Source organism: Acanthopagrus latus, chromosome 13, assembly GCF_904848185.1.
Source record: "Acanthopagrus latus isolate v.2019 chromosome 13, fAcaLat1.1, whole genome shotgun sequence".
Classification (NCBI taxonomy): Eukaryota; Metazoa; Chordata; class Actinopteri; order Spariformes; family Sparidae; genus Acanthopagrus; species Acanthopagrus latus.
The window spans coordinates 23,945,897-23,971,679 of record NC_051051.1 but is presented as its reverse complement, the minus strand read 5'-3'; the positions used below and the strand labels follow the sequence as shown (position 1 = coordinate 23,971,679).

The 25,783-nt window shown below is 41.8% G+C and overlaps 1 long non-coding RNA gene across 1 annotated transcript in view; it reads right to left on the bottom strand.

The window, feature by feature from the left end:
- Positions 1 to 16,416, bottom strand: part of LOC119031442 — a 44,542-nt gene extending 28,126 nt beyond the window's left edge. The window contains exon 1 of the long non-coding RNA XR_005078596.1: positions 16,332 to 16,416. This is a non-coding gene — a long non-coding RNA (uncharacterized LOC119031442). The remainder of the gene's footprint in view (positions 1 to 16,331) is intronic.
- Positions 16,417 to 25,783: the final 9,367 nt, after the last annotated feature.

Sequence of the window (25,783 nt, the reverse complement as noted above, 5' to 3'; positions counted from 1 at the left end):
TCAGTGGTGTCACGTGCTCCTGTCATACACTGATACATCTTTGTTGTACTGTGTTATCAAGTATCTATACAACTGTCAGAGATGCGTGGTTGGAGGGGTTATGATTGATGACAAATGCATTTATAAATAAATCCTTTCACGTTTGATCATAACTTCATTATAACCCATTATTACCCATCTCTAAAGGGTTTGTACAGTGCTTTGAAATGCTAAATATGGGCGGTCATCCCACCTGTTTTCATTCAAGGTGTAAAGTTGAATAGTAAAAGCAGAAACTGTAATATCATATCAGTGCTTTTCCATGTTCTAGCCTACTTTCTTCATATCACACATACATTTTGTGAACCACACTGCTGTATTCTTTATATATATTCTTGTCATTATCATTATTATTGCTCTCAGCCTCCCTTAATTTCAACATGATATCAAAATTGAAGTTCCTCAATCTTTGTTAAGCAGCCATCGTCGTCGTCCACGGTCATTTTCTTTTGTTATTACAAATCTTTTTTCACAGTTATGTGTCATAATTGTCATGAAGTAATGTCATGCAGACTTTCTGCACAACCACGCCTGGATAAAGGGATACTGACAAAAATAAAATGCAGATTTTTCCTTTGTGCATATCTGTTCTGTGCCACACCACAGCCCAGTTATGCAGAGGGCGATCTTATGTATGCACAGGAAACTGATACACGCAAATGATTTGCTTTGCATTAAATCACCTTAACAAAACACGTGCATTAGGCCAACGGTCTGTCTCCTCCTCCCTCTGCATTTGAATAAAAATGCACCTTGACGTAGAAAGAACAAGAGCGAGAAGGAGAAAGAGAAGCCTTGAAATGTAAGCGGTCTGTCCTTGATATCCCCTCCAATTTATTCTGCCTGTCTGTCAGCACTGCCATCCATCTGTAACATGAAGACAATGATGAAGCTGTCTCTCATTTGGCAGCTGTGGCCACTTGTCAGGAGCCGACCAACTCCTTTGCATGCAATGCAAACACCCCAGCCTACCTTACAGCAGCCCAGTCTTCATATTAAGCAGGTAGAGCTGGTTGGAGACAATCAGTAATGGAGGTGTAAGGCTTGTTGCAGCAGTAGAAAAAGGGAGGGGTGAGCATGAATTATTCCTACTGTGCTTTTGAATGGTGTTGACATCTGCATATGACAATGCAATGAAACAAACCGCAAGCAGCTGCCAAGACAGGTGGATTTAATGCAAGAATGCAGATTTGAAAAAATGACCCGAAACTATTTGGCCATGCCAAAGACGCGGCACGGCAACAACAAAAAAGCCATCGCGGTGACACATCCTGTGTCCTTAACAAACATCCATGAGGGTTTGGAAAGCTGACAAAAGTGCAGCAATCCATTACACCTAATGATGAATACGCCCAGAGGAAGAAAAAAGTAAGCACCTTTAGCCATGTGTCTGAGAACAATCCACACATCCGCATGTGCTTCAATTAGATAAAAGGCTTCCATCGTCCGGGCCTTTGTAGAGAAGATATGTTATTATCAGTGATTGTTGCACATACATAAAGTGACAAATGACAAAGAACTGAGACCTGATGACGACGAAAGGACGCGGTTAACTCGCTTTCAATGGGCAATGCATGCGGTTTGTCCTCTGATAATGGTACATTGTGAACAACAAATCTGTGTTGAAATTAGCAGGAGGAGGAGGAGATAGTTAGCTGTTAGCTGTTAGCTGTTAGCATCCAGTGGGCAACAGAGTCCTGTGGTGTGTTTTGGATAAGGGAGCATACAGCTAACGGAGCTCTAAGAGTTAATGGAGCAGCTAAAGGAGGTAATCGCTAATGCTGCTTTCCATTCAACTCAGAACGAAACAATTCCGAGCTCCAGCATGAAAAAGTACAATGTCAGGCCACTTGAAGCTCAAAATTCCTATTTGTAAACTCATAGACATCCATCCATCCTGAGTCTGACTTCACACAATCATTGCAGCACCCATGAGGAGGGGTAGGATGTATTGGTATTAAGCCAGTTTATGGCATGTTTACACACATTTTCAAGTATTAAAAGTTGTGATACAAAATGCACAACGGCCTGTTCAGGTTACATCTGCCAATAGAAAGTGTGGACTACTGTTAACCTGCATGTATGTCAACACGTGGCTTCTACAGAAGCGCCTTTGTTTTCTATTGTTCTGTGCCGATTTTTGATTCAGACACGTCTCATATTTTGTCACTCACATCAATAAAACCACAATTGTGTGCTGCTGACAGCTGAGCAGCTTGTTTACAAAGGGAGAGATTTACACTTTCACTTCTCCTGCCACAAATTTGTCAGTCGGGATTGGGGATTCACACCCCGGCTCCAAGATCACAACCTCACTTCTCAAACTCCTTCTGGTCTTCCAGCTGGCCCCTTGGAACAGCAATAACATACTGACATAAACAATGTGTCAAGTCATTTCTCTGCCTGGCTGCGGCTTCTACCAGATATTTGTGGATGTACAACTCACACTGTGACGCTTTAAGGAGGAAGCAGTGATGGATGGAGTCCAAGCAAATTACAAAAGTGAAGAGGACACTTACATCGTGGAGGAGGTGTCTGACTGGACGATGGAAGCAGATACCAGAAAGAAAAACTGGACTCTCCTCCACAAATTCCAGTGCTGAAATACTTTTCAGTGTGTATTTGGGCTGACACAACATGCTCATAAACACATATAAGAGCAAATGTTTCTCATACAGACTGAAACACTAAGACACAAATAAAACCCTGCATTGACATCATAAACCATTTTTAACTGAAGGGCAAACCTTCAAACTAACACAATGACTAACTGTCCAAGATGTCTACTACTGTTCAGTTGGAGATCTGAGAGATTTGTGAGAAAGATATATTTTAGGCTACTAGTTTGTGTTTGGTTTAAAGTGGAAGCAGTATTAGAGTTACCTTGGATTGAAGGTTAAACGGCGGTCAAGTCAGAAGAAGGTTAAACATCCACTACGAATCTGTGCACAAACTGGTGCCTCATTTTGGGTAAAGTAGTTGACGCTGTGTAGGCTTAACTGTGGAGGCAGATGGACTCCTGACATTATGTGATGAAGTCAAGAAAAAGGTTAACACTGATGCTGCTATAGCATCAGTTTAATCAAAACTGGAGAATGTTGTTAATTGACAGACTAATCAATGGATGTTGGAATAGTTAGAGACATTTGGTTTTGGACTCTCTCTTTATAGTCTGACCAGGGACCGTTAAGTGAAATCTTGTTGTTACAGAATACAAGGATACTTCCAGCTTTGTAGCAACAGTCAGTGGAAGGTCTAACCAGAGGCACAAGACAGTACATTTCACAAAGCCGTCTGAGAAAGTGCAGTTCGAAACTTTTCGGAAAAGGACAAATACTTGTCTACTACTTCATCGTCCATCACAGGCTAACTTGGACCAGTCAAACCAACAGTAGGAGAGGCTACCACGAGCTAGTTGGTAAATCAAACTGTTAAAGGAATCACAAACCCTTAAAGAAGTCTATCAGCAGAACAAAGAAAACAAGCCATTGTTGTTTTCAAATGTACAGTCGCTTCTCTGGCTGGTCGTCACATCCAAACCTGGCTCATAGCTGCTGTTTCTATATGCCAGCGGTTCTTAATTGGTTGAACAACTGTGTTCGGCCACGAGCACAAAACTTGAAGATGGATTCGCAGGATCGGATGATCTTGTGAATCTAGCTGCCTTCCTAGAAACATTACCATTTTACTTATTGGACTCAAATTCTGATAATGGATCATTTCAGTTTGTGATGCTCAGAGTTCGAGGGCTTATACAGTACATAGCTGTATTTCATTACAACAATGGTTGTAAAGTTGAGAGAGATAAGAGTGTCCACTTGCTTTTGACCGTAAAGTGTAGATAGACAGACCTCTGACAAGGTCACGGATGAAAAGGCAGAGCAGAAAGACAAAAGAGACAGAAAGAGACAGAAGAGGCTGATTTATTGAAAACAATGTGGAGACGGGATGGGTCTGGGCATCGAGAGAGCATTCCTCCCCGACCAGACATGATAGGGAGACGGAGAGAGAGAGAAACAGAGATGTGGCGAAGAGCTGAACAAGAAAGTCAGACACGAGAAATCAAAGCAAATGTTTCAAAGTGAGAAAAAACGGAGGGGGCGGCCAGGAGGACCGGCAAATAGATGGATGATAGACGAGATGAAGGGCAAACAAAAGGGAGAAAAAAGTTACAAAAAAAGGAGAAGAAAAGGGGATAAAAGGCTGAGAAGAGAGGAGGGATTAGGGGAGGGAAAGAGGGAGAGGGCAGAAGAAGTTACAGAAGTGAAAGAAAGAAGTGACAGAAGGGGAAAGAAAGATCAGAAGGGAGACAGAAGTGAGACAAAATGTAAATGACACAGAAAGACGAGGGAGCGAGGAGGAGGAAAAGAGGAGAGAACAGCTTTTTAAGCCAGCCAGGAGGAGAGTGCCAGCTGTGTTTATCTGACCTCTGACCTCAAGGCCACTCCAATCTCTACAAGACCCCAGTCTGACTAGCAGGCACACACACACACACACAACCACACACACACACAGTGTATGTACCTCACCACAGTGCGGCTGCAAACAGTGGATTACTGAGGCACTACTTTACCTGATTAAAACAGAGCAAAGGTTAGACCGACTGACCAGGCAGGAAATACAGACATTTGTCTGAGAGGAGAACACACCTGGCAGAAAACTAAACCACCCTCCAACTGAGGAACAGTACAGGTCATTTACAAGTGACTCGTTTCTTTAATTTAGGGAGGTTAGTGTAGTTTCTCACCAAGAACAGTGTTTTGTAAAATTGGAAAATAAAATCAGAGCCTGTTTTTGAATATATCGTGGCGAGAAAGAGTCTCTGCAGTCATGCAATCAACAAAATTGTCTTAATACGCAGCTGAAAATAGTCCCCAGCAAATTCTCACTTTACATGGCTGGAAAGTCTCACGAGGTCTCCTTAAAATATGCAGTAACGCCACACTTGAAATGTTCAAACACGAAGCGTGGTCAGTGGATTCAAAGCCCACTATCCTGTAACTCCCTCAGTATCCCCTCCATGCAAAGTATAATGCAAGCTTTATCTTTTATACTCCACATGACAGTCTAGTCATCACTCCGATGTGTCGATCTTCTTACTGTGTAAAAATGGGGGCTTAAAAGACACAGATTTTAAAAAGGAGAGGTCAGGATTGTTGGAGCAGAGGTTGAAATATATTGAATTCTAGTCTCAGACTCTGTTCAAGATCCAAAAACATTGGATACCACATTTCCCATGATGCAATCATTATCATGCCTTTGAAACTCCACACTGCAGTTTGTGAAGCAGGCTTTCATGACATCAGGATTATTTCCTCAGTCTAGAATAGAGACGTCATTTTAAGTCGTATTAATCAGGGTGAGAGAACTAATTTATTATAGAGGCACCCGACTGGTTTCTCAACATATGCTTTACCATTGTGTAAGGGTTGGTTGTTTACATCAGCAAAGTATGTAAAAGAGCTCTAAAATTCTCAAACGCTATAATCATATATGCAAAAACCTTAAATCTATATGCTCACCTTCAGTTAGATAATGGATTTTAATGGATTTTTCTTTTTTTTTTTCTTTTTTTTTTACTCACAGACACAAACAGACGTGGAAGAAAAACCAAGGAGGGGAAGTTTTTCAGCTTTTTGTGCCAGAAGAGGAGAGCTGCTCTCTAATCCTGCAGCCCTGGCCTCTGGCAATCAGCTCCTCGCTCACAGGCCAGACACACACAAACACACACTTACACACACTTACACACAATGTGTAGGCCAGATCAAAGCCTGACAGCCTGCGCAGACCCCCACTGCAGCCTGAAATATGTCTCCAGGCCTCCATGCCACACCTCTTTTTCTCCTTCTCCCCCAACATTTCTCCCCATCTTTAAAATTCTCCCTCATTTCTCACCCTCTCACCCTTTATATCCCCTGTCCCCAAAACTCCATTTCGCTATCTCCCCCTTTTTTTTCTCCCTCTCTCAGCGCCTGCATCTCTCTTTCTATCCCCGTGAAATATGTCCAGCTGGATTTAGCTTCTTCCTCCTCAGCACTCAGCTCACAAACCCAAGAGAGAAAGAGGAGCAGCTGGTTTTACACAGCAAGAGGAAGGGATGGCTGGATGGATGGGGGGGGCGGGTATAAGAAGGTAGATGGGAAAAGAGATATGGGGAGTGAGAGACGGAGAAATATGGGAGAAGGTGACAGAGGAAGGCTGGGAGATGGAGAGAGACAATGAACATGGAGGGGGAAGTAAGGAGAGACATAACAGTGGAGATTTGCTGATGTAGATTTCAGCCTCCACTGTATATAAAGAATTATTGTCTTATTCAATATATACTCACCTCAAGATGTATGCCGACATTCAGTGCCAATGCAGGAAGTTGTGCACCCTGTACACACCAAGACCATGTGTTGTTTTACTGACCATCAACATAATCTTTTTTCTTTTTTTTTTTTTTTGCAGAATTGTCCAACATCATACTGTTAAACCAAGTGTACCATCTTTATCTACATCAGTTTCTTCAGGGTCCTGGTCTTGCATGTTCTGGTCCAGTGTCACTCATGTGTACTTACTTATGTATTACATATGTGAGTTGACATGAAGGGACAAACAATTAAGACTCTGGAGATGATGTTTCACAAAAGTTATAAAGCATAACTTAACAACTCACAAGACGTCTTGATTTCTAAAGGGGGTCTGGCGCTGATGTGCAGCCACCACCTTAAAACAAAAAGATAAAGCGAGACTGGTTTGTTTATTATCCAGATAACATGTCCAGATATACAGATTGCACTTTAATACCAGATGCAAATGGGGTGACTCTCATCGTTAGCTGTTAGATCTCTAAAGATCACACCTGTGCTGCTGTGACAAAATGGTGGCTGTGAAAAGCGGATTGTTCAGTTTCACCTGCATGGAAATGACACTTTTATACCACTGTCACATAGAAAAGACATTTATATGATCATACACAGAGTGATAATGACTGAAAGAATGATCAGTCTGGGACTCAAATTACTTTTGATATATAAGTAAATAGACTTTAAGACTTTTACTCAGGTGCAACTCATCTGGGTGACCAAAAGTTTTTTTTTTTTCTTTTTTTTTTTACTTTTACTCTGTAACGAGCTTTGGGAACTTTTTACAACACTGCATTTGGTTTGGTTTATCCAACAAACATGCTTCGGTTAATGTTAGCTTCATATTTTGTCTTTAGTTGAATGTCAATAAAGAAACCAGCCCAGACGTGCCCTTGACTTGTCACTGGCATTTGCACAAAAATATCATATCACATTCACAATACATGTTTTATGACCTGACTTTCGTATCAGGAGGTGGAGGTGATGATGGTGGAGTTTCAGATGAAAATTTGCCAAGCCAATGACTGCAGTCTGTGGTGACCGAAGCAGGTATTTTAAGCCAAAACATGATCTGCTCCTTATCCTAAGCAACTTGCTTTTGTGCCTAAACCTGAAGAACCTAAAGAACAGTTTTAACATGTCAGAAAGATTTGCAGTAACCTACATTGAGACTGTTTATTCGGGTGACAAGGCTAAAAGAAACTCTTCTTGCCTGTAAGTCACATAGACTCTTAAACCAAGATCATAACGTCTTTAACCAAACACTATGAGTGCCTGAACTTTACTATAAATGTAATGATGCTGCAGTTTCTTTGAGAGAATGTTGAAATCTAAAATCAGAAATCAAATGAAATACGCTGTCGGTGAACGTTTTACTGACATGTATGACGTGTTTATAGAAAATGTAAATCAGCACAACTGTATATTTCCTCCGCAGCGTATCTGACGTTAGTCTTGTATCACAGTAAAAATGTAGGAGACTTGTTTATAATAACTTCTGTTTAGTTACCCCGTTTCACCTTCAACAGTTTGTCTCCGGTTTGATCTCCCAAAAGACCCAGAATGAAACTGAAAATATTCATTAGAGCTCCTGATATGGGTGAAATGAAATGCACACAGAGCAAAAGATGTGGATAAGCGGCTGAAATATGCGGCTAGGAACAGGCAACATGGGTGAAAGCTCGGCGCTCAGAACAAGCACTTTGTTCAGATTAAACAGAAGACAAACTACATTGTTATCGTTGCCAACAACAACCATCGGGGGCTGAAAAGAAAAGAGCACCACCTCTTATCAACATAAATTCCAAGTGAAGAGACGGCAGCATCGCCCACGCAGCTCCTGAATGAAAGAAAACGAAGAAATCTTTTAGGATTACAACATTAAACTCACCCTCACTCACCACAGATGAGAACACCAACTAAACATCTACAGGCTTCTTTCACATCATTTAATCACACCTATACTTAACATATTAATTTGGCATTTGAGGATTAGTTTGGTAAATTACAGTGGCGACTGTTGATTTCTATGATAGACAGAGTGCTTTGGGTTTTAGCACACCCGTCCGAGGAATGAGTCACAGCATTATACTTCTCAGACTGAGACAAACAGAGATTACTGGGCTTACCTACTGCCACACAGGTAGACACTCTGTCAAACACACATGCATGAGACACTAGGACACACACACACACACACACACACACACCACCACCAGCAGACAGCAGCTAAAGCTTTAAGACAACTTATCAGGAGCACCAAAGGAATGAAATTTGATCCAGTACTGTTGCAATCAGTTTAAACGGTAGAAAGGTAACTGATCGGAATTCAAGGTGGTTTCAGCCCGTTCAAAGAGCCTTTGTTTCACTCCCAAACGAGCATCAGTGCAAAAAAAACTGTTTTACCGCCATGAAAAGTCTTATGCAACGCTGTGTTTTTTATAAGCGTATGAAGCTTATGCAAGAGCCGTACATTTCAAAATGTGCATTACCAAACAGATTCTGTTGAATTGTTTTTCTGGGAAGTTGTTACACACGATACAAACAGAACAACGTACCGTAAGATATCGCTGCAGTTGTTGACTGTTTCTGATATCAAGTGAGATATAGGATTACATATTTACCCAATAGTTTTAGATATTAATTGGTTTATATCTCACAGTTTCATAATTGCACAACTAGACAGTCTCAGGATCTCCATCTCCCTTCGTATTAAACATCAGTTTCCTATCAAATATTGTGGCGTTACCTTATGGATTGATACTGTTTAATTATTAAAGTCTCATTGTTTATACAAAAACTAGACTCAGATATTTTCAGCCATTCTAATCATTTGATCAGTTGATTGAAACAATAATAATCACTCTTAGAAACCGATGTTCATACTGTTAAAATGCTTCTAAATTCTATCCCATCGACTTTTATTGTGAAATTGTATTTTGTATTTAAAACTAAAACTGTTGATTGAGGTTTTAATATAAGCTGTGCAGGTTTCCAACTCTTTAATTTCCTCATGTGTTTTGTATTTCTGTACTTGAAATTAATATACTGACACATTAGGTGTTGTTAAAAGTATTCAAAAGTCAAACTCGGGTTAAAAGATAGAGATGTTAAATCTTACTTTGGTAAGGTGAATAGTGCTTGACTAAAAGTATCTGATATTGAATAAACTTAAAATAAAATCACTTTTAAAAGTAAATTACAAAGATATTTATGTGCCTGTTTATACATTAATAGAACAAATCAGATCCGATATTCAGCTTTTACCTGCTTCTTCTTTCTCTTCTTTTCTTTTTTTTCTGATAAAAAGCAATAGATTTTAAAAATGCATTCACTTTGATACAGCCTGATATCAGCAAAGTACCACAAACCTAAAGTTATCAAATAGATCGTGGATATTTCAATATTTGCCTTCAAAAATTCAGTAGAGTGGAAACATAAAGTAACAGCAAAAGTACAGAGCATGAGTAAATGAACATTACATTCAATCACTGGAATTAGGCAACAAATGCACTTTGTTTAAAGGTAAGAGAAAGTTTGTGGTTTCTTGATTACATATATATCAACATATATAGACTATTTAAATTATTGGCATCAGTCGATGACCAAATTAATTAGATTTAAAAAATGGGCTACTTTGGTTCTGATGCAGTCTACAATCTTAAAAGTAACTGGTAACTAAAGTTATGAAATAAATTTAGTAGAATATAAACTACAGTATTTGCCTCAAATGTGTTGCATAGTGGAAATAATATAGTACTTGGGCATTTATTAGTTATATTAAATCTCTGGATACATTAGATTGATAAGATATGCTGTGATTTTTTTCTCCTAAATAACAACAATAAAACAACGAAAGAAAAATGCGTCTTTCAGTTGTGTTGTGCCACATGTGTTTGCAGACAATGTTTAACATTCTCACTAACAGCTTCATAAAAACAGTCTGTAAAACCTGATGACAGATTACGATGCTCATTTAATTTATCGCCTCACTGTTGCGTAATGTCTCCCACTTTAATTCTTCATTTGGAGTGCGGCACTGTGCACCAGAGTTTGCCCTGTTATGAGACAGGTGGGGTCACACTGCCTCACCGACAAGATTTTTTATTAGGGTTTGGCTTTAAAAGGAGAGTTTTAGTGTCCCGAGATGATCTCAGTGTTGTTTCTGAGCCTCCGCCGCCCCAAAGACAATAAACTACAACTCCCTGGAGAACAGTTCGCATGAAAAACAGAACACTGATCAACTGCTGGGATATTTAAATATATCCTTTTATAAAACAAAATGTACAAATGAAAGAACTGTATTGTGTTAATTAATTAAAGGTTTTATGTGATTAAAGTAAATTTCTTTTGATTGAATTCAATTCTACTTTGTTGTCATTATAATTGCATGGGAGTATAGAGTAAACATATGGAAAAGTTGGGTGCAAGATAATTTAAAGTGTTCACCATTTTATGCACATTCAGACAAAGTCAAGGAACATTTCTACATTTTTAGAAATAAGTTCCAGCATGTGTTATACTGTACTATCCACTTTTCCTTGTGTAATTCATATAATCATATCTTGTGTCAACTGTGTTCAGCTCAAAAACAGAATTTAAGGTTAATAAAAATAACTTTTGCTCTGCACTGTGAGAACGTGTGTTTCGGCCTATTTGCCAGCAGAGCTTGTAGGTTCGCTCCTGACCATGAAAACAGCAGTTTCACCAGGTATCACTACTTTCTTGTTTCCAGAGCTCTCAACCACAACTTGTGGTCTGTACAGGGGTGTATCAGATATGGCCTCCTTGTTCTTTTTCCAGCCTCGAACGACAACCTGTTACATGACCAAAACTAGACCTCCGCCAACGCCCAGCCGTCCCCTTTACGCCTAATCCGATATCAAATAAAACGTACTCAAATCCACTAGATCCGGGTTTTATTTTTTATCACATCAACCTGGATACCAGCCAAGTCTAAATACATCAGCCTTTTTTTCAAGGAGACCCGTAAAAATCATCATGGATCATGCTGATTTTTTTTCTCATCAAGATCTGTAAATTATTCATAGCTCGGTCCAGAACAAACCCCATTTACCAAAAGTTAAAAGGGGTCTATTCTGGGCCGAGACCCATCTTCCATCCAGGTTTCATGGAAATCCCTTCAGCAGTTTTTGTGTAATGCTGCTGACAAACCAACAAATGGACACGGCTGAAAAGATGAGCTCCTCCGCAGACATAACCACATACTCAGGTAACAAAATGTCTGTAAAAATGGAAAATGTGCATGTGCACGAGTGTTTGTGTGTGTGTGCATGTGTGTGTGTGTTGTTTCCAAGTTGAATTTACCTTCAGACTATTACATCCATTATGTTGACATGACACTGTATACTGTCAGCCACACTGAGTCAATGGGATGACTGAATTGAATGACAGCGCTCAAATTACTACACACACATACCCTAACATATAGAGACAGACACAAAGAAACACACGCCCTTATAGATGGAAACACACACACACACACACACACACACACACACACACACACACACACACACACACACACACACACACACACACACACACACACACACACACACACACACACACACACACACACCACCCTCAGCCCAATTCCTCAGCCGCCTACTGCGTACATTGTCTGCTGCTCCTGAAAACGAATTAGTCACACATGTTTGCATTTGTACACAAACCCTCCCAGAAACAAACACAACAGGCATTCAGGGTCATACGTGCATGTGCATGTGCACACACACACACGCACAACACGCATGTGCACAACTACACACACACACACTGAAACTTGTCAGGATGTTTAATAGCACACACATGAAGACAAACATGCAAAAATGAGCATTCTTCTTTGCAGCAAAAGCACACGCACACACGCACACACACACACACACACTACACTGGTGGTCCTGCTTGGAGAAGAGCTAAAGCTCCGTCTCTTTTGTCTCTCGTGGGAGGCCCAGACAAAAGCAACAACCTGACAGGTAAACAAGCCATCATGTTTGGGCAGACCTACCTGGGAAAGGCTCTCACCCTTCTCAGCCTCACCCGACACACCCTCCTCCCACCTCTCTCCCACCGCCACCGCCACAGTCTGTGGCTTTTCTTCCCCGACACTCCTACCTTCACCCTCGTCCGTCCGGGCATTTCACTGCGTTTCGTAAACCTGGACAGAAGTGTCGAGATCCGGAAGTGAGGTGCAAATTAGAGGCGTGATGCGAGAGAACGCTGGATGTGGCAGCCATTTTGGAGGTCCATTAGCTCCACAGCAATAACATGTGACCATAATCCAACAGATGTGGTTAAATATGTGCTATGTCGGAGTCAAAACTGGTCACCTGCACACTTAAGACATTCACTCGCTCAAATAAAAGCTTGAAGTGACTGTATCTTGAATCTGATAAGCACAGTAGTTATTCTACAGCTATTTAGGATGTCGAGTTATTAGCCAGTGGTTGAAAGGAACTTACAAGTTACTCAAATACTTAAGTACAATTTGAAGGTATTTCTACTTATTTTCTGTAACTTTATTCTTCATCTCTACTGCCTTTCAGGGGGGAAATACTGTACTTTCTACACCACTTCATTTATTTGACACCTGTAGAAGTTTCTTTACAGATTGAGATTTGACAGAAAAGCATGTGGTCCACAATAACTTTATGAGTTGCACTGTTAAAGTAAAGACTGAACCAGTGTTTAACAGCATTTTTTGCTCATGACTCCTTACAAAAATAACAGCTGGGACCTCCATATCACATTTTAAATGTCTATTAGTTGTTAATAGTTCCAGTAAAGACGTCCTCACATTACTTCCCAAACTAAATATGTGGAAAGTTAGTTTCATATCAGTCAGTCACACTTTGATGTATACATGTGAATTATAATAACATGTTACAGGGATCATTTTTCAAGGATCAGTTCTTTTACTCCTTTCCTTTAATTTAAGTGGGATTTTGAAGAGATCTCAGCACATCTTCCACCACAGTCACTGGCTGTAACTGCAGTGGACAGCACCTTTTAATTTTTACATTTTACTTACATCTTAAAAAAGCTCTGAAGATGATTTGTCCACATAAAATGTCAATGCGACCTTTAAACATTCCCTGTTCTGTTGCTGCTCACGTGTCCTCTGCCTTTGTATTTGAATGTTGGCTCCACTTTAGGTCCTCAGCATGATTCTTTGGACATTAATCATGCAATGGCTCTTCTAGTCTGTTCATCATGCCACTACACACCCCACCAGGGCAGGTTTCATTGTATAATCAGGAAATAAAGACGTGTTTCACAAGATGGAAAAAGAACAAAAGATGTGATGATCTGGCTGGGCTTGTGCATGATGTCACTGAGAGTGGATTAAAGTTCAGTCGTGGTTGGTTATACAGGTTCATAAATGTCATAGCTGACTTAACGGCATTTTTAAATGAGGCTACATTTGTTATATCTCAGCCTTCAAACCTCAGAGAATCGTTTTTAGAATGAGTTTTTCTCCCCAAGAATAACATTTCCACTGCAACGCTGAAAATGTGGGAGTTTCTTTGCCAGCAGCTTCAGTCCAAAAATAGCATCATCACATTTCCATATTGGTAAAATCTTTATTATCTTTATTACAGCGGGTCTCACGATTCTTGGCAAACACTGAATGTTTGTCAGTTTTGGCACGGAAACTGAAATGTATCATGACAATTAACAAATATTGGTCAAACTAAAATTATCAGAGCTTTAGGCCAATGACACTCGGTTTGATGTGTGTATAATTCTCCCTCACACACAGCTATCTTAAGTGCACACACACACATACACACACAGTGAAGCAACAAATCCTTGCCAACTTCAGCCTTTCCAAACAATTCAAAACATTTGGGAATAAAGCCTCGCAGCGTAAGACAAGAGTCTAACAAAAGCCACCCACACCTGCTTTATCACTGGAGTGTATTTCTGGCGTTTCCCTCTGACTAAACATTGGGAACTGGATCGTTCATTCTGCAGAGCAGATGTCAGATGGTGGACGATCACGACCACAGGGACGGAGAAGGAAGAAGATGGAGATAGGAGCAAAAAAAACAGACAAACGGATGAGGAGTGAGGAGAAAGAAGACGCTCGGTCAGAGACTCTGATGAAAACTTGACATGGTCAGGGATTTAATGAGTGTAGACACAGGTTACTTTACTTACTGTTTACCCAATTTGATTAAAGATCCACTTTGTGAGTTTTGGGATGGCAACCGACAATCGCAAAGCCTCAGTATCCAGGGGTCAAGAATCAACTCTCTTACAAAGTGGACCTTTAAGTAATACGCTCATCTTTGCGTGCTTTCTCTTGATTTTGCTGAGGTGAACTCACAGTACAGTCTGTGAAGAGAAGTGTGGAACTGGAGAAAACAGTTTTCAGTAAATAAATGCATTAAAGCATAATAGATTTTCGGCTACACGGTATTTGGACAGCGATTGTGCTTTATGATGATCACCAGTGAGAGGTCACTTTTTATTGAAAACTACATCATCAGATAAGCCTGACAGAGGGGGGAGCAGTAAAGGCAGGAGAGCTGAACGCCGTGTTACGTGAGAGGCCACGACAAGCCGTTTGCGTGAGCTGCTGTGGGAAAACACTCGTTCCTGACTGAAGATAACCAGAGTCCCTCAGTTCATCGTCCTCCTCCTCCTCCCTTACTCCTCTTTAACCTGGCCTGCTCCGTCAGTCAGGCTACTGTGTGTGTGTGTTAGCATCTGTGTGTGTGTGTGCCTGTGTTCACCTGTGTCTGTGTGTCTGGCTCAGTACTCAGCCTGCAAAAACTAAAGGACAAAGAAACAAGTTGCTGCCTATAGCATAAAGTTTATCGAATGCAAAAAGAAATTTTTTGTAAAGAACATTTGGGCTCAAAAGCATCTCTGGTGTTCACTGAAACATATGATCCAAAAAATGTTTCCGATTTACGCCACAACGACCGGGAGGCCGATGTTAAAATGCTTAAACATGTTTAAGGAGGTGCAAAACACGTTGCTTGACACTTTAGCTAATATCAGCGCTCATGACCAGTGTACAGGGGCTGAATGTTTATAACTCACTTATTGAAATTATATTGAAGCTTAAAGTTCTGCATAATTAAGGGCATGGCCACTTTGAGTGACAGCTAGCCGCGAGCTGTCTGCTCAGCTAACCTCTCGGCCGTGTGTGCAAATATCTGAGTAATCATGTCACTTGCTGTGCTGTTAACTGGACTAAGAGGTCAAAGTGGAGGGAGAGACGCTGGTGGTTTGAATTAACGATGGACCCCGTTAGCGTTAACAGGCAGAGAGATTCTGGAGGCGACAGCCATGGACAGAGCTGCAGAGTTTCTGGAGGTGATGGAGATGCAAAGATGTTGATCATCCAGTGTTTGTGATGGATTCAGTGGTGTGAAAAGAAAAGGGTATTGTTGACGTCTTTGAAATAAGCATTTTGCAGAAACAAAGTGATGCACCAATCATTTTTGGAGCATTTTGTCAGCGATAACTTTTATCAGGGCAGTTGAAGGTCTTTGTGGATAGTTTTATCCTTACATGAGTACATAGTTGAAATTCAAAACACTTTACTAACCGAGAGGCCTTTGCTGATATCCTTTTTACAGAGCAGAGGCTCAGTGTTTAAGAGATTTTGATTGATGAACTTGAAAGAAAAGGTTTTATTTTCACCACAAGTACGCTGCTGCTTTAAAGAGAGGTCTTCAGAAGAAGCTCCAGGCCTCTGTGCACTTTTATTGGCCTCACTAATGACACAGTGTTTGTGCGATTTTTTTTATCAGAAGCCAGAACGTGAGAAGGAGCTAAAGTGCTCCTTGCTAAAGACTCTCATGCACAGCTTTAGAGCAGCAGATAGCGTTTTATCTGACAATCAAGATAAAACTGCCAGGGTGAGTTCACTGCTCCGGCTTTTCCCACTCTCCATTCCCATACCTGGATCATGTGGAATTCCCAGAGAAGGGCAGTAAATTGTCCAGCGGGGCGACGTTGTCCTCTCCCTCCTGAATACCTTTCACTCTGAGGAAAAGAGACAAGAGCAGAGGCATGTTGAGTTTCACCTACGTGTCCTTTCTGAAAAACACATATATCACTTTTTTTTTTTTTAAAGGGAGCCTGAGCGTGTGTGTGTGTGTGTGTGTGTGTGTGTGTGTGTGTGTGTGTGTGTGTGTGTGTGTGTGTGTGCATGTAAATACTGTATGTGCTACGTTCAGTCCATGACCTTCTCAAGTCGGACAACTTCCCAGAGTGCGCGAACAGGGAGCGCGCCTCCTTTGTGAGAAATAAAATATGCGGTTGACCTTTTGTTGATGGACAAACACAGCTGAGGTACCTGAACAAATATGTAGAGGCTCGTTCCCCCTCGGCGGTTTCTCTCGATCAATATATGAAGTTTACTGCAGAGAAGTTCAGACCTCGCCAAGAACACGTCACCTCAATAGATGCTGTTTTGATGTATTAGCCTCTCAGAAAGTAATGGAACACATGAGTGGTTTTATAAAGCGACGCTGTGGTCAGTTCAGGGCGTGTTGTCAGCTCTCTGAAAGCTGAGGTGTAAGGCAACGCTTTGTATGTGCACTCATTATTAGATGTGAGTCCATAAGAGTCAGTGAGTTTAACCTGCAGCGTTTCAGGTTTTCCCATCTTCATAACTCAAGTGATAATATACCAGACCTGTAAAGTGCGAGTCTTCAAACAGGAGTCACATTGGACATTTAAGAACGGTACATTTACAGCAACAATCCTAAAGCTTCCGTAAGCGTCCTCACAGTTAAAGAAATATGCTTATTGGCTGTGGTGACAAGACTCCAGGTCGTGACTGCACCCCGCCAAGAAACAGTCCTGCACATAATCCTCAGCAAATCAAAACAATGCTTCAGTGATGTGTAATATAGTGACTGGGAATGTTTTCCCCTTTAGGCAGAGTCACACTAGCTGTTCTGAGTCTTTGTGCTAAGCTCAGCTAACCGTCTCCTGGCTGTAGGTATCCAAGGCGAGTTGATTTTCTAATCAAAATATCAGCATGAAAGCAAAGGTTTGACTGCTACCAAGACACACTTCTCTTTATGAATGAGAGAGTAAAAGTGCCCCCCACACACCACTGGAAATGTTGAAGGAGTCCAGCCGTGTTTGTGCTGATCAAAACGGGTATTTGAAGCCAAAACATGATCTTTTCTGAACCCTGACCACGTGGTTTTTGTGCCCAAACTGACCAGAGCACAAGCATTGTCAGAACTCGAGACCCCCCCCCCAAAATCCATGCCTGAATCCATGTTCATGCAGCTTATCATGCTTTATTTTCCGTTCTCTGCTTACCGTCTCCCGTTCAATTAGCTTTAATTACTTCCTGTTTTACAATAGCATGCAATATAATTCCCCTGCATCACTTTATGATATGACCGTTAGAGGAAGTTACGTGAAGCGGCAGAAGCAGACCAATCACAATTTCTCCTGTGTTTGCAAGGACACTTGAACAAGCACTTTTCTTATAAACTAGATTCCACTGACTCGCCGTACCTGCAGAGCCACCAGATGCACCTGTGGAACAGGTAACGTGATGATTCAGTTCTGGAGTATAAATCAACACTGAAGTCTGTAGTCAGCACGCAACCAATCCCATGAATGACCCGAAATGTGCAGTGTTACATACGTGTGCATGAGCGCATGTTCTCTGAGGACATACAGCTGTACGCATGTGTGAGTGAGTTCGTGCACATGTGCATGGGAGTGTGTTTATAACTGTTTACACTCTCAGAGGTTCAAGCCTTTGCTCGGCCTGGTTCCACTGAGCAGACAGGTACACCGACAGGCAGGGAGGCCGTGGCAGCTTCTTAATCATTTCTCCCTCCTTTTTGTCTCTTCTGACAGTCCTTCGCTCTTGTGTGACGGCCCACGCCGCCCCCGCCGCCGCCCCCGGGCCTGCTTCCCTTTTCACGGCTCCTGAAGCGAGACTACTAATGCACTTGCTGCACTGCTCGCCGCCTCGCCCTGAGCTCCACACTCCCATGACAGCGCAGGACGCTCACTTTGTCTGCCGTGTTTGTCCAAAAATTGTTTCAATATGTATTTTTGGGAACGGTAATGTTTGCTTAATAAATCTTTGTGTCAGGGGAGCACAAAGAGAGTTATAGGTCGAAACCTGGGCGGGTCGGATTGGACACTCTCTCTCTCTCTTTTCCTCGTTTACTCTCCGCTCTACTTTCCATTCTCTCTCTCTCTCTCTCTCTCTCTCTCTCTCTCTCTCTCTCTCTCTCCCAGGTTGTTTTTCCAGCCTGCTGTCAGTAGGTTTACATATACATGTATCAGGCCCGGTGCACAGCCTTCATCTGAGTAACCTTTGACAGTTCTCATGCCCTCAGTTTTACTACCTTCACATGCCCAGTTAGCACAAGGTTCCCGAGTCTCTGCAGAGATATACAACCTGCTGTGGAGAGCATCCACACGCCATAAACATTTTGTTGTCATCCAAATTTCTAAAGTTAGTAGTGGACATGCACCAAGAAATCCAGCTATCAACTACATGCTGAGCAAAGCTTCAGGCTCTTGTGCCAAAAACAACTTATCTAGAAATCTCTCCTCAAGTAGAATTTCATTGCATTTAAACTGATCTCTTGTTATGGGAACGCTTTATACAAAAGGCCGAAAGGATTTTTACAGACACTCTGGGCAGCTCTGCTGAAGCTGAGTCAACACACACACACACACACACAGAGGAGGGGAAGTAATGTACCTCCAATGATGGAAAATTGGAAACGGTCCCTTTCTTTCAGCCCAAAGATGAGGAAGTGGAGCAGCAACGATCGACACAGGCCAGAAAAACAGAGAACAAGTACAGGCGTCTGGCAGCGATGTTCAAAAAGTCACCATGACCTCCAGCACTGATAGAAAAATAATTCAGTTTTACTAAAATAAGCTTAAACACATGTTGAATTAAACATTTTGCATTTGAAAAAAAAAACATTCTTGCCTCATCAAGTGCCCAGTCTGTCAGATTAAAATTGGCTGGCTGGATTCTTTTTTTCATTTTATTTTCACTATCTGTGTCATGTAAATATAAAGTACCTAATGTTAAATATCAGATGGAAGTACATCATCATATGCAGCTCATTAAGGAGAGGGAGCGCACCCACAATGAGGCGGCAGGCATTCATGAGTGGGGGCACCAGTTATATCACAGCCCCTACTTGGAGGCGCCACTGCTGTTGTAGCAGGAGGTTGAGGGGAAGGTGATGGTGTTATTCCAAACAGTAGTTGAGTTCAGGCCACTGATATTTTTAAGGAAAACTAGACATTTCCAGACATTTTGGTGGCTACAAAACCGTGGTTTTTTTTACAGGAGACCTGCAGACATTTCCAGCGGTTACAGCATAATATGAGCATAATGTAGCTGATCAGCAGAATTTGTTACCTTTAAACAGATCCACGCTAGTCATTTCCCTTTGTTTCTAAATATTTATGCTAAGCTAAGCTAACTGGCTGCTCATCCTGCTTTCCGCCAGAAGTCAAATTTCAAAATATGCCTTTAATGTTTGAGAGGAGATCTGTCAGGGTAAGAGGAAACCAGCGATAAAGCAAATGTCCACCTTTGCTCAAAGACAAGCAATTATATGTGTGGTGTCAAGTCTTGACAGAGAAATTTGTGTTTCTCTAATTTGTAGTTGTTGTTGGATGTAGAACGCAGGATGGGTTTACAAAATGGATTTAATCTGTCAAAGGATAAACAACAGTTTGGTAGGGTGCAGAAATTCATCTATTTTACAGTTTGTATCTCATAAGATCACTTAAATCAACCGAATGTGAAGAACCACGCACCCTAGTTGAGGCCCTTTGCAACTAACCGACATTCTCCTGTAATCAGAGCCGCCACATGACCTTGGGGTTTTTTATTGTCCCTCGCTGGTGACAGAAGCAGACAGAGAGGGAAAGAAAGGGGGCGGACAGTTTTCCCTCGATGAGCCAGAGGCTGGGATTGAAAGCGGGGAAGCAGGGGAGGAGAGAGTACAGTGATCTTAGTGGGACGGCGCAGGGCAACGCTATCCCAAACACAGCAGAGTGCTATAAGCCTCCGCCATAAATCTCTGAGCTCGCCGAGCCACAGCCAAGCTTGTTCAGCGCTGTGTGCCGCTCCAGAGGCCAGAATCCAGATGTTGGAGAGAGACGGTAAATAAAACAATCTATCAAAACCAAAGAACCAAAAAAAAGGGGGGGGGGAGAAAAACAACTTTTTTAAAAAAAAAAGACTGTTTTTCATGCAACCGATATTGGAAATCTGTTCTAAGCTTCAAGAAAATCAATGAGGTTGAGCACACCGACCAGACGCACATCATGTCCAACACAAACTCCCTCAATGAGTGAAATCAGTACTTTAATCCCATTTGGGACGACACAGATATTATAACACCAATGCGCTCCATGCAGCTCAAGGTGTTTCTGAATACAAAACAGGCCTGGTCCTCTGGATTAGTTTTTATCATTTATAGATGCAGGTGGATTGAAGGGATAAACAGATATGGAAACCTCATTGTGGACTAAATATCTGCGGCTTAAAATCTTACTGTGCAGAGCAAAGTGATGGTTTATTGTTTAAGACCACTGCCTCTGGACATGAACTCCTGCTGGCCTGGGACTGACTCCTGGAGGACCTATTTGTATCCCGCGTCCCTGCTGCTGTTGTGTCTTTCTCGGCTTTCAGCTGGCTTGATAAACAAAACAAGACAAAGAGAGCAGAGGACTCAGATTACTGCAAAACGTTTTGATATATAAAAGCCTGAATTTCTGATTATGTACCACAGAGGAAGCAGAGTATTGGAGGGATTTACAGCCACAGGAGGGAGGATTTTTTATATGAAAACACACACGCACGCTCCCTTCAGCTCCCTCCACAAATTAACTTCTAGTGTCCGGTTTAATCAAGTCACAGGAAGTGGATAATCGATCCTTGAAAAGTGCTCGTCTCTTTGCTTATGTCCAAACTGATCTCACACTCAGAGGGCTGATCGACATCAGAGCGCCGCGTGCAGTTTAAAGACGTCACATCGAAGGATTTGAGGGATTTCTGGGTATTGGGGTTCACACGGTTTTCAAACAGTTACCTGCTGCTGCCATTTGGAGCCGCCACAGTTCACATGAGCCTGGTGCAGCTTTGAGCTTTCAGTTCAAAAATGAGTATTTCCGTCTTTGCTGGAGAGCTTCTCCTGTCCCTCAGTTTCAGGAAGAGAGTTGATTAATTCTTCAATGCTGTTTATCCTCAGATTTCATGTTAATCAGCCAAAGAATCTGAGGGTTGATTTACAAAGTACATTCGATTTTAGTCATTTTTATGTCCCCTATTTTTCCTTAATTTGATTTTGTAAAGAAAGTGAAATCTGCTCTGACTGTATCACATCAAATGGAAATATTCTCAATTTCTTGGGCATCGTCTGACACACGCTAGCACTAAATTCATTCTGGCATATTTGGCATTTTTGGGAACTTTAGCATCTCCGCCACTATTTTAAGATACATTTGGGAATATGCTGCCAGCGACGGGGCTACAGTTTTGACTAAATTAATATAGATGGGAAAAAAATATGATGTGAATCTGTGATCAAATACTTATTTCAGGGTCAGGTCACTCTAAACAGGATGTGCCACATTTCAAACAGACAGTTAAATGAGTGATGTTTGAGGTGGACCATTTAAAATTGGGAGTTAAAGGATCAGTTCACCCAAAAATTTACATTTTGTCAAGATGGGTGAAATATTGTAGTCCACCAAACCTTTGTGGAGCTTTGCAAATGGGAAACAATAACAACAAAACATAAAATACATCCAGCTCAGCACAATCCCAGTGTCCAGAAAGCCTGACATCCCGAACTGATTAAAAAAATAAGTTATTTGCACCATATTGCACCCACTTCAGATGAGGTGTGCGCTAACACTTTTCGCCTGGCTGCTTTAGCTGCAGTGATGTTTTGCTGTCTGACTTTCCATCAGCATGAGGGAAAGCATATTGACCGAATTCAAATTTTTTGGTGAACTCATCCTTTAAGTTCAGGAGCGTTCAGCCTCCAAAATCAACGTCCCTGGACAACAGGAAACATTCCCTGCCTAGAAGTTGAAATCTGGACTGAAAGAAGAAGACATTATTTATCACTCGCTTGTTTTCTGCTTATTCATCGAAAGGGAGTGATTGAGAGGCGTCTTTTTAAGACGAGCTCAGTCCAGACTGTGGTGCTAGTGCAGCCGATTTTGGTGGTCGGCCATTTAAATGTTCCACCAAAAGGAAATATCACTTTAGCCAGCATTAGGCTTGATGCTCAGATGAAAAACTGGAAGCTGGACGTCCGCTTCTCATCAGCACTAAGCCAAAGAGGCCCATGAGTTTGGATAAAGTGGAAAAAGGGGGATGATGCCTCCTCTTGAAATGATGATCTATGCACCAGACCTGTTTACGTTGGTAATCTCCGAACCCTGCGCAATCAAAACATCACTAATTTCACTGCCGATTGGAAACTGTGACATCTGCGTTCTCAACACACTTCAAGGGGGATTGCTTCAAAACAGAAAAAAAGCTGCAACTGGGAAGCATCCTTTCCTCATAATAGCCCCAGTGATGATGAGAGGGTGACTTCATCTTTGTCCGCTCACATGTTTTGAAGATAAATATCCAGAGTAGTGGAAACTTCATGCAGTAAATATCATGGCTTGCTGGCTGTCGTGTGTCTGTCTGAGTGTCTGGGCAGGTTGGCCGGGTGTTGGGTGTTTGGCTTGTTGACATGCAGGCGGGCTCTCTCCAGCTCGGCTCCGAGTTCGAAAAAAACAAAAAAACAAAACGGCAGCGACGTAACAAAGAGGCTTTCCATCCTGTCGAGCCGTCCGGCGTCAAGCCCACAAAACCCCCCTGATTGATTCTACAGAGTCTGGACGACACACGGTTCAAAAAGCACTTCTCTGCTCCTCGCTCAGCGGAAACAGGCCTTACATACTAATGCCACGAGCTCTGCTTCAGTATGATCGTCCTGGAAGGAGGGAACTTGTCGGTTGAGGAGAATAGAGCAGCAGGTCCTGTTATCTGATTCTGCTGGGATTCAGAAAAACACACACACACACACACACACACGACTCTGCAAGTGTCGCAAACACACACTCTGACATCCACCCTCCTCCAAACTCAAACTCTTCTCCTGAGCTTGTTTTCCACAGTGTGTATCAGCCTTTCTGTTATTTAGGAATAACTATTTACGCTGCGGGGGTGACCATCAGACAGGCCCTGGCCACAGACACACACCTCCTCCCCCCTCACACGGGCAAAATAATCCCTCCACCTATTTGCACAGGAGAGATGAGGCCACGGCCTCACCTGCAGGGCACTACTTAACTCCTCGAGTCACTCGTTGAGTAATCACAGCATTCTCCTACCTGCCTGCCTACTGCCTAATTATAGAGGAAGAGTGTGTGTGTGTGTGTGTGTGTGTGAGTGTGAGTGTGTGAGAGACTCATTATTCAGCAATGCAGGCCTCACAGGTAGACAGGCTGATATTGCCTAGCATTACAGCTTTGTGGATGCAGTTGCATGCTGAGGAAGTGGGGTCAGTATTGAAGCCAGTCGTGGCTCCAGTGAAGCAGGTCGATGTGCATGTTTCTGCAGAATTTTTACAGCTGCAGCGTTGAGAGATAATTTTAGGTAATTTGGTCGATTTCAGCTAAATCGGCTGTTTTGCAAAATTGTCACAAAATGTAATTTAAAATTCATTTAAAAGTCGATACGTAACAGCTGACCACCTTGAATACTCACAAAAATGGGAGCAGTTATTACATCCATGACTGTAGCTACTGTTAGCGTGTTAGCTCAGTTAGCAGTGCAGCTAGCTAGACTACCAGGGGAGAGTTAACATTGCTTACACAGGCGCTATGAACTGAAGAAGGACAGAGGTTTTCAGGCCGTGGCTAGCCCGTTAGCATGCTAACTTCAGTGGATATTTCTTCCACACAAAACATAACGTCAAAACTGTTATTTCTTCACATTATATTCACATTAGTTCATGTGAGCCTTGGATTGTCGTTATGCAACGCAAGACTGTACATGACATTTTTGCCGTGATTCCTTAAGCTACACACACACAAAATCAAAAACTATACAGACTAATTCAAAGTAATAATCACGTGCTGGTGATGAGTTCAGGAGCCTGGCAGCCGGAGGACAGACGCTGCTGTGTAGTCCGGTGGCACGGCAGCAGATACTGATACTGTCTACAGACACACGGACTCTTAGTTGTTTCTGTGACTCTCAGATCATCGATTTTTTGAGCCTGCACCACATTTCTTTAACTGAATGAAGCAAGAGGTGAACCAACCAAATGTTGGGGGGGGGCTAAAAAAGCTGGGTGAAAATGGGCCCCTCACACTGGTCAGTTATACAACTAATATAACTATAAACCGCTTCAGCTGCTGTTTTATGTGTTGATGATCTCTGGTCATTAATTTAGGTTTTAAATTATGTTATCATTAGTATTTAATTGTTTTAAATGTTACTATTATGAACATTGGAGACTTAGGTTATAATAAAAAAATAGGTTTGTATTTTGTGTATTTTTCGCTGGCACCTGATGAACACTGGCTGGAGACTCTAACAACACTCACTGAGGGAAACATTATATTTCTGAACTGCACTGGGAGTCTGTGTTGGGTCGGTGTGCTAGAAAGTCCTGGACGGTATCACCAGAACCCAGAGTTTGTATTTGTGTTTGTTTGGGTTCGGAAAAAAGATTTTTATAGTTTGTGATTTTTTTTTCTATATGACGCACTTTGGTTTAAGGTGTAATTTGTGAGAGAGGGTGATTTTTGAGTCTCATTCCCAACTCGTCAAATACTGACGCTTTGAACAAGGCTCCAGTCCCAGAGCGGCATCATTTGACAAGTGCGTTCAAAAATCAGCTTTTCTTACAAATAGCGTCTTTAACGCGGAGGGAAAGATCGTGATTTGAGTTCAATTTCAATAAAATTCCTCCTGAAATACGGACACAATTTAAATTTAGGAATCGTGGCGCACAAATTTTACATTGTACACTTTACAAAATTCGTGCCCACGCACACAATCCTACAGTACATTTCGTCACAATTTCACGGCTTGTCACCAGTAGTTTGAGCACATTATTATTTTCTTTCTCTTATAATGATGCAGTAAAAAAGAAAAATTAAAAAATTAAATAAATAAAGCAAGCGCTGTTCCAAAGCCGGCGCCATCCAGGCCGGATTATTACATCACCGCATCGCACCTGCGTGTGCAGCGCGTCCATTTTGATACAGGAGAAACTTGATGTGTAACCAAGAAAGAAAGAAAAAAAAACAGCTGACGTGAAGATGAGAGAGCCGTCGGTGTCTCCTCCGAGAGGCACCATGGGAAGTTG